Genomic DNA, 9,453 nt, shown 5'->3' on the forward strand with positions numbered 1-9,453 from the left:
CCATGGCTACGCACGGGGGTCCCCCAGTTTTTGACAAAGAGGCAGACAACTGAGAAGCGTACCTGTTGCGCCTGGAATCATACTTCGAGGTGCATGACGTCATTGGTCACGGTACTGAGCACCAGGACAGTGGATCTCTCGACAGCACGCTGCGCACCGGCTAAGATACAGGACCTGAAGTACGACGACGACGCCGCGAAGTTCCTGGGCGAGCGATTTGCCCCAACGTGCAACGAAATTGCCGAATCGTACAAGTTATTTATAAGAAGTCAGCTTTCAGGCGAGTCGGCGAACACATTTATAGTCGAGATACGAAAGATTGCGAACGGTTGCAGCTTCGGTGACGCGCTCGACAGAATGCTGAGGGACCGTCTCATTTGTGAGTTACGCGACACGAATGTGCGTCGGAAATTTATTAATTGTTGGCAAAAACACAACTCACACTGAGAGAGGCGGAAGAAGCAGCTCGTGCAGCAGAGATGGCGGCTGTAAATGAGGAACAGATGGCAGGTGCATCAAATACGGTCAATGTGTACGCTGTGCTGAGCGACAAGAGCCAGTCCAGCAGATTTCAACCACCGCAGAATGCGGCGAGCAGACATGACAGGCGGCACGAAGTGGAGTGCACATGCTGCGGCGGAGCCGGTCATACAGCGGGGAAATGCAAGTTCCGTCATGCAAAATGCTACTGTTGTCATCGGCAAGGGCACTTGGCTCGTGTGTGCCAGCAACAACCGCGTCAAAAGAGCAGCGTATAGATTACTGTGAAGGGCACTGGTCGGACAATAATGACTATGAGCAATTCCTGCTCAACCTACAAGCGCCGTCGGTGAGCATGGTTCAGACACTATTCTGCACCCTGGAATGGGACGGCGTGCCGCTTCGAATGCAAGTGGACACAGGTTCCGCCATGTCGATCATAACATGGCGCACATACGCCAAAAACCGTCAAAGCTGGCCCCGACTTCAGAAGACATCCTTGCAACTGACCTGCTTCCTCGGTCAGCTTCCCATCCAGGATCAACTGAATGTCTCGGTAACGTACGGCGGGACAACCACTGAAGCTGCCTTGGTGGTACTGCGATTATCTGGGCCTAACCTGTGTGGGCGAGACGTTATCAAAGCGTTCGAACACGGGAAGCAGGTGCTCGCAGTTGCAATCAAGTTTGATCCCGGTAAGCCTTCGTCTACTATGGACTCTGTGCAAGTGAAGCAGTTACTTAGCGAGTTCGGTTATGTGTTCTCGGATGAGCTAGGATTAATTAAAGGACCATCCGTTCAATTGCGCTTGCGCGATGGAGCAGTACTTTTTCTTTCTTTTTTTTTTTTTAAGCACGCTCGGTACCCTATGCGATGAGAGAAGCAGTTGGCACGGAGATGGATCGAGCTCGTTCAGACTGGAATTCTGACGCCTGTGGTTAGAGCTGACTGGGCAACGCCGATCATTCCGGTCGTTAAAAAATGGCTCAATACGACTGTGCGGCGATTTCAAAGCAACCGCCAACGCTGCGTGTCACACAGAGAAATATCCACTGCCTAAAATCCAAGACATCTTTGCGAACTTGAGCGGAGGAGACGTTTTCACCACCATCGATCTGAAGGACCCATACAGTCAGCTGCCACTACATGAGGAAACAAAGATGTTTTTAGTGGTAAACACGCAGAAGGGACTATTCTGCTATAACAGGCTACCTTTTGGCGTGGCTTCCGCCCCAGCCATTTTCCAGAGACGCATGGAAGCCATCTTGCAGGGACTACCGGCTGTTCAAGTTTATTTAGACGACGTGGTTGTGGAAGTGAAGGAGGACAGCTGCGACAAGTTGCGCGAAGTGTTCTGGAAGTTTCGAGAGCACGGTGTCAGGCTTCATCCAAGCAAATGCAAAGTACGACAGAAAGAAGTCGAGTATTTTGGGCACCGTATATGCGCAGACGGTCTGTTGCCTAAAATGGAAAACATTGAAGCCGTACTAACAATGCCTAGGTCTATGTGTGTGTCTGAGCTGCGTTCCTTTATCGGCTTCGTGACGTATTACAACGCGTTTCTGGGCAATTTGGCCACGGCGCTCGCGCCACTCTTCGAGCTGCTAAAGAAAAACACGTGTTGGCAGTGGGGAGCAAGACAACATGAATCATTCGATGCAACGAAGCGCTTGATAAAAGGCACCAGATTTTTAACTCCTTACGATCCGGAAAAGCTCATCATCTTGGAAACGGACGCGTCATCGTACGGCATCGGCGCTGTTTTATACCACGGCGTAAACGGAGACTCGAAGCCAATCAGTTTCCGATCGCGCACCTTGAATGCCGCGGGGCGGAATTATGCATAAATTGAGCGGGAGGCGCTGGCAGTGGCGTTTGGCGTGGCCAAAGTACTTGCTTGGTAACACATTCACGTTAATTACAGATCACAAGCCACTGCTGCGACTTTTCAGTCCAGACAAGCCCGTGCCGGCTCTGGCAACCGCACGGATTCAACGTGGGTTTCTGCTGCTCAGCGGCTACCCGTACAAGATCGAGTATAAGCCGGGAAAGGCCCTTCCGGTAGCAGATGCCCTGAGCCGTCTCCCAGAACGCCTTCCGCACGATGACAGCACCCGGCAGTCTATCAGCAAGGACGCCCGTGAGTATGTACTTCTCGCCGAGCATCTTGACACCACGCTGGTTTCATCACATGACTTGGCCCGAATCCCGGAAGCCGACGGCACGCTCAAACAAGTAGCTGCCTATAGACCTTTTCACTGATTACAAACATAGGCCCTGCACGGCTTCCGGTTTTGCTCACTGACGTAGCTGCTAAATGTAACTGGCAAAGAAGCAACCATGCTTTAAAACTTAGCAGACAGATAAAGCACGTGACCGGAAGTTTCTTGGGGGCGGCATGCTCGCTGCTGTTATCGCGAGCATGAAACCGTCTATATCAGGGATGGCTGGCCTTGGAATGCAGTGTTCAAACGAACACTTGCGTCCTTTTTTTTTTTTTTTTCAAAAGACATGAACCTGTGTTAAGTGATGGTATCGTCTACTGGGGCCATCAAGCAGTAATTCCAGTCACCGCGCGGAATATCGTGTTGCGCATGCTACACGACACGCATCAAGGAATGACATCAATGAAAAAGTTGGCACGCTCAATTCTTTATTATCCGGGGACGGATAGATATAGAGGATCTTGTCGGCGCGTGCCCCGTGTGCGTGCAATGTTCCAGCATGCCACCGGCCAAGGAGCCAATCCCGTGGCCGGAAACACTAGAAAAGTGGTCAAGGGTGCACATAGCTATGCTGAGCCTATTGACTGACACATGTTGCTCATCGCGGTTGACTCGCACACAAAATGGATAGAAGTAAGCCTATTGAAGATATCCAGTGCGGGACAGACTATGGAGGCGCTACACACAATGTTCAGTTAAAGTCCCTATATAAGAAAAGTACCGCCATCCTTTGATAAACGCCGCTTCTCTCTCTCCCGTATCTCCGATTGGACGATGATAGCGTGCGCTTTTCACTTCTTTATATTTTCTTTTTTTCCGCCTCAGAGCCATGTTGAAAGTCCTCTGCGCAGCCGCAGTCGGCGGCGGCGGCGAGCGCCCGGCCTGAAAGCTTCAACGTGGACTTTCTAGGTGCGCCACCGTCGACTTGGCTTTCGCAAGCAAAAAGTAAAGAAAAAAGCAAGCGCTTTAGGAGACGAGGCGGCGGAGGAAAGAGTAGATGGCGGTACTTTTCTTATATAGGGACTTTATGTTCAGTAGGTTCGGCCTTCCCGAACGGTGGTCTCTGATAATGGCCCACAGTTCATAAGTGCGCAGTTTGTCTTTCATGAAAGAAAACAGTATTCGTCACTTACGCACCGCGCCTTATCATCCCCAGTCAAATAGGTTAGCGGAGAGGGCAGTCGGACGATTAAACTAGGATTGTGCAAGAATCCTATAGTGGCACACTGCAAGGCCGCTTGGATAGAATTATACGTCAGTATCGCCGCACTCCTCTGCCGAACGGAGAAACACCAGCCACTATGCTCCTTGGCTTCACACCTCGATACCTGGTGGATAAGATCGTGCCATGCCCATTTTCAGACGCAGATATACAGAGTGCCTCAGAACCTGCCAAGTTGGAGACCCGATTTGGTACAGTATATATTACGGGGCAGCAGCCAGATGGAAGCCAAGAGTTGTGCAAGCGCACCAAGGCTCCCGCATGGCAACGATCCAGGCAGAAGACGGCGAGCTTCATCATCGACACGACGACCACTTGAAGACTAGAAAGGCCAGCCACGCGGCATCCGCCGCCAGTAAAGAATCCTGCATGGCGCCGCCCCTGCGCGGGAGGCTGGGTGTGCGCGCGTGACAGAGGATTTTAATTCGCGTTTTCGCGACGTGCTAGCGTGGCGTAATGTTTCGGAGCAGAGTTAAAGTACTCGCGCAGCATATTGCGTGTTCAGGAAAACGAGCGCAGAGAACCAAACAGTCAAGTATGAGCTAAGCTCATCCTTGGCTGTTTTTACCAGAAACGCTTGGATGAACTTCGTTCGTGCATGGCACAGAAGAGGTTAATCCTTTGTACATGAGAAGCAGTTCACAGCACTTTCTTTTGTTGAAAAAAAAAAAAAAAAAGGCTTTCTGATTTTGAGGAGAAAGCTTTTGAAAGGATAAGTTGCTTTACATGATATTAATCTCTAAAATGTATGCTGTTCGAGGTACCACTTCAGAACAGCTATATTGGAGAGTATTTGGTATACTTCAGGGGAAGCATCTCAGTAAAGTGCTGGTACTGCAGATTATCAAGCACTGCATGAAATAGAAATAGTTGATGTTAGAGCTTGGTATGCTGTGTGTCAAAGCGCATCCGTAAATGAATTACTTGAAGTACCCATACTCCTTATCGTAGTAGAATTTGTGGAGGAAATTGGCTGGAAGCACTTTAAACAGCCATTTAAATGTTCTCATCTTTAGGCATTATTAATGAATTCTAGGAGAAATATTGTTGCCAAGTCGCTTAATATCATTAGGATTGGCATTTCCCACAATTGCTGCATTTTTCAGTATCACTGCTGCAGGCTAAATCTGTTACAATTTTTTTAATTATTATTCTCTATGAACAATCCAATTCTGGGCCGGTATTTTGTAGCGATGCCTCTCCGGTAATAATGCCTTTTCGCTCTTATCGCGCTTTGTCAGTGGTCAGAGCGACGGTCCGCTCGCGTTATCAACGGGATCAGCCGGCCGTGAGCGGTGGATGATAAGACTAGTATAGAATAAGTCATAAGGCATCGCTACAAAATCGCGGCCCTGAGTGACACAAATGTGGCATCCAGCAGGCAAAGCTGAGCAACAGCAACAGCTGGGGCAAGAGGATTCTATCCCCCTACGACATTGATAGACTGTGTTTTAAATATGAATATGATTTGTTCTTAGAAATTAGGGCATCAGTGATTGAGAAGTGGCTTTGCAGGTTGATGTAAAATGCGCTCTTCATTCACAGCGCGCAACTCTGGCAAATGGCAATGGTCCACAGTGAAGCAGTCAGGCGTCGTCTGGTAGGTCTGTCGGCGGCGGCTGCTATGAACCGCGCCCACGCTGGCTCTCGCGATCTCCAGATTAGCGAGGCAGTCGCGCCACACCTCGCTCCGTTTGCAACATGCCGCATGAGACAGATTGTCTGCGCCAGCCAATATATCGCGAAATGATAATGCTCAAATTTCGCGTTAGGTAGTATCGTAATCGGCATTTTTTTTTCCTGAAGAGAAAAACTGTTTCGTCTTATCAAGTTAGGTTTAGAGCCTTTATTTCAGTTTCTTATGCAAAACGTCGTTTGCGTCACGTTACGAAAGCAAAGCAGGGCCATCAGCGCCATTTTGTACGCGTCGCGCCTACGTCACGCCTCGGAGAAAATGGCGGAATGTCCAACGAGCGAGAGAGAGAATATACATCTTTCTTTATTCAGGCATTCTTTAAGCGTTGTCTTGTGGGTGGCCTCCCCTTTCCACGAAGCCATAGGCTTTCGCCGCGTCCACGGCCCTCGCTACCAGCTGGCGCTGGCTTGCGAGGGTGGAGCTGGCTAGGGCACTCTCCCAAAGTTCAGGTGTGTGGTACGGACAGCCACCTACCATGCGGTAAAGGGTGCCCTGTGCTCCACAAAAGTGGCCAAGTGGAGAGGACATGTAGAGGGTGAAGTGGTAGTTTCTAGATGGGTGGGGGAAGCTGTTGGTTTGGAGTGCTCCGAGAATGCGGTCTTGACCTTTGGTTGGCTTTTGTTGTCCGTCGACAATTTGCAGGCGCAAGTTGGAATCAGCCAGCGCAAGACGGGTAATAGGAGATCGCAGGGAGAGGCCTTCGTTCTGCAGTGGACATAAATATAGGCTGATGATGATGATGGGGGGGGGGGGGGGGGGGGTCTCTCTGGAATGAATAAACTTCCCTTTTTAAGGGCAATAAAATTTGTAGAAGACTGTTCCGCGCTGTCAGGCACGGCGCTGCCACGCCGTGCCTCGACAGTCAGAGGGCAGCCCCGGCTGACCTTCAACTACAAAAGCAGCTGAGCCGCCATTCCCCAGTGGGACTCGGTGCCGACGCGAGCAGCATGCGCTTACGCTTCGTTCTTCTTCAGGTTGGTGTATCATACCATACCGTTCCTAATGCGAAGAGACGTCGTCTGCTGTCGGCACCATCCCCCTTGATTCTCTTTTTCTTGTTGCCTTGAAAGTGTTCGGTTTGCTTGTTCTTTTGCCGAACTTTCTGTCCCACGTTTACTCCTGCTTTTATCAGGTGATGTAGAGCTAAACCCTGGACCACTGACAGATGAGCAGATTGAAAAACTTATGAAAGCTGTCGATGTTATTTCCTCCCTTGAGATAAAACAGCAGCAGCTGCTAACCAAGGTCGCCGCTATGCACGGCAAGCAGGCCGAACTTGAGCAGAAACTAGATACTATGACCACTAAACAATGTGCAATAGAAGAGGAGGAGTTGTCGCTAAAGACCGTTAAATCGGACGTGAAACTGGTTCAGTCTTGCTTTAAGTCCATGACAACAGAACTGTCAAACCTGACTAGGTGCTGTGATGATCTAGAAAATCGCAGTAGACGTTGTAATCTTGTCGTGTATGGTATTGCTGACACTGAACACGAGACGTGGGACCAGGCTGAGGCGCAAATACGCAAGGTATGTGACAATGTTCTCGGTGTGCGACTAAGTGATCGCGACATAGAGCGTGCGCACCGCGTAGGACGTTTCAATACAAGCAAACCACGTCCGCTTATTGCTTGCTTCTCTTCCTACAAAACCAAGCAAAATATATTGTCGCAGGGTCGCAAGCTGAAAGATACTGGTTGTGCTATCAGTGAAGATTTCTCGCCACGTGTGCGTGCGGAAAGAAAACAACTTATTGCATACGCCAAACAGCAAAAGCGCCCTTTTAAGCTTCGTTTCAACCGCCTTTCCATTAACAATAAGACGTACAGATATGACACAGATAGCAAAGAAGTCGTACACTGCAACTCGTAGCTAGAAGGGCCCAAGAAGCTCCGAAATTGCACTGATGCTGACCTAGCAGTGATGGTGATAAATTGCCGCAGTGTCAAAAATAAAGTTGATTTTTTCGCTTTTGTTCCATCATTGTATCGCCCTAACATCATCATTGGTACCGAGTCTTGGCTCGATGATTCTGTGCCAGATGCCTACGTCTTTCCTTTGGGATACACTGTGCACCGAACTGACAGAAACACGCATGGTGGGGGTGTTTTTGTGCTAGTTGGAAATGACTTACCAAGTTGGCCAATACAAAATTCATGTCGAACATGTGAAGCCGCACTGTGCAAGATTTCGCTGTCAACCGGAAGAACGCTTACAATAGGATCATTTTACAGACCACCCGGTGTGAACGCTGAGCCCATAGTAAACCTGTATGAAGAACTTATGACGACACAAAATGATATTATACTGCTAGGAGGTGACTTTAATGTTCCGGATGTACTCTGGAATCGTGAAGAACCCACATTTTTCGCGCACTCAGCATTGCACGACGCCCTGGGAAGCTTCGTAAACGGCTTAAACCTATCTCAGCATGTGTTAGAGCCGACAAGGGTGTGCTCAGGCTCATCCAGCGTTCTGGATCTTCTATTCACAAATGAATCCACCATTGCAAAGGATACTACATGTGTGCCTGGCATAAGCAACCACAAAATAGTTATATCTTCTCTCAAGTATCCGCATCGGCATAAAAGTAAGCAGTCTCAAAGAAAAGTGTATTTCTACAATCAAGGCAATTACGGCGCAATCCGAGATGAGCTAGACCTTTTTTACCCCACGTTTGACGCAAAATGCAGTCGTCATGACGTCAGCGATGCATGGTTGCTCCTGAGATCGAAAGTCTTAACTTTGATTGAGCAACACGTCCCATCGAAAATACTTAGCTCTAGGAGACGAAGGGACAAACCATGGATGACGCATGAAATTCGCAGCATTATTAATAAAACGCGCCGCTTATTCGTTCGTTTTCGCAAGGTCAAATCAGTTGCCATCCTAAATAAAATTTCCGCACTTCAGTATTCTTTCAAGAGCAAAATTCGTCAAGCCAAAAAAACTTTTTTTGAGGGTATGGAAGAGTCCATAAAAAATAACAGCAAATCAATTTGGAAATTTATTCAGAGTAATCGTAAACAAGATATAGGTGTACCGCATCTTCTTACGGTGAACGGAACTATTACGGACAATGAACATAAAGCTGTAGTCCTAAATAATTACTTCAAATCAGTGTTTCGGGCAGACTCGCCCGGAGATAGTGCCGTTTTGCCAGATGTTCACCAAGTAATGCAACCGATGGACGCAATTTCGCTCTCTGAAGAAGGAATCTTCCACCTCCTGAGCGCCATAAAGCCCAGCAAAGCAAACGGGCCAGACATGATACCTAACCGCGTTTTGAAGGAATGTGCACGCCCCATGAGTCGCCTTCTCCATCGTCTGTTCACACTTTCACTGAAAATGGGAACAGTTCCAGACGAATGGAAAGTTGCAAACGTTGTACCGGTTCATAAAGAAGGATCTAAAAATAATGTTGAACATTACCGCCTAATTTCTCTGTTATGCGAAGCATCAAAAATATTGGAGCATATTTTGTACAGCAACATAGCTAAACATCTCAGTGAGCACAGCTATTTTTTCCAGAACCAGCATGGATTTCGCCAGGGCTTCTCCTGTGAGACACAACTGGTTGAATTCCATTTCGACCTTGTGTCCGCGATTGATAAAGGATCCGTGGTGGATTGCGTGTTCTTAGACTTCAGAAAAGCGTTCGACCAAGTCAGTCATCATTGCTTATCCCACAAGCTAGCCCACCTTGGTCTTCCTGAAAATGTGTCTAAATGGCTGGAAAGCTACCTTTCTTCTCGTAGTCAGCTTACCATTGTCAACGGTTCGAAATCATCATCAGTTCCTGTCACGTCTGGCGTACCGCAAGGATCGGTGTT

This window comes from Dermacentor silvarum, chromosome 1, assembly GCF_013339745.2.
Source record: "Dermacentor silvarum isolate Dsil-2018 chromosome 1, BIME_Dsil_1.4, whole genome shotgun sequence".
In the NCBI taxonomy this organism is placed as follows: Eukaryota; Metazoa; Arthropoda; class Arachnida; order Ixodida; family Ixodidae; genus Dermacentor; species Dermacentor silvarum.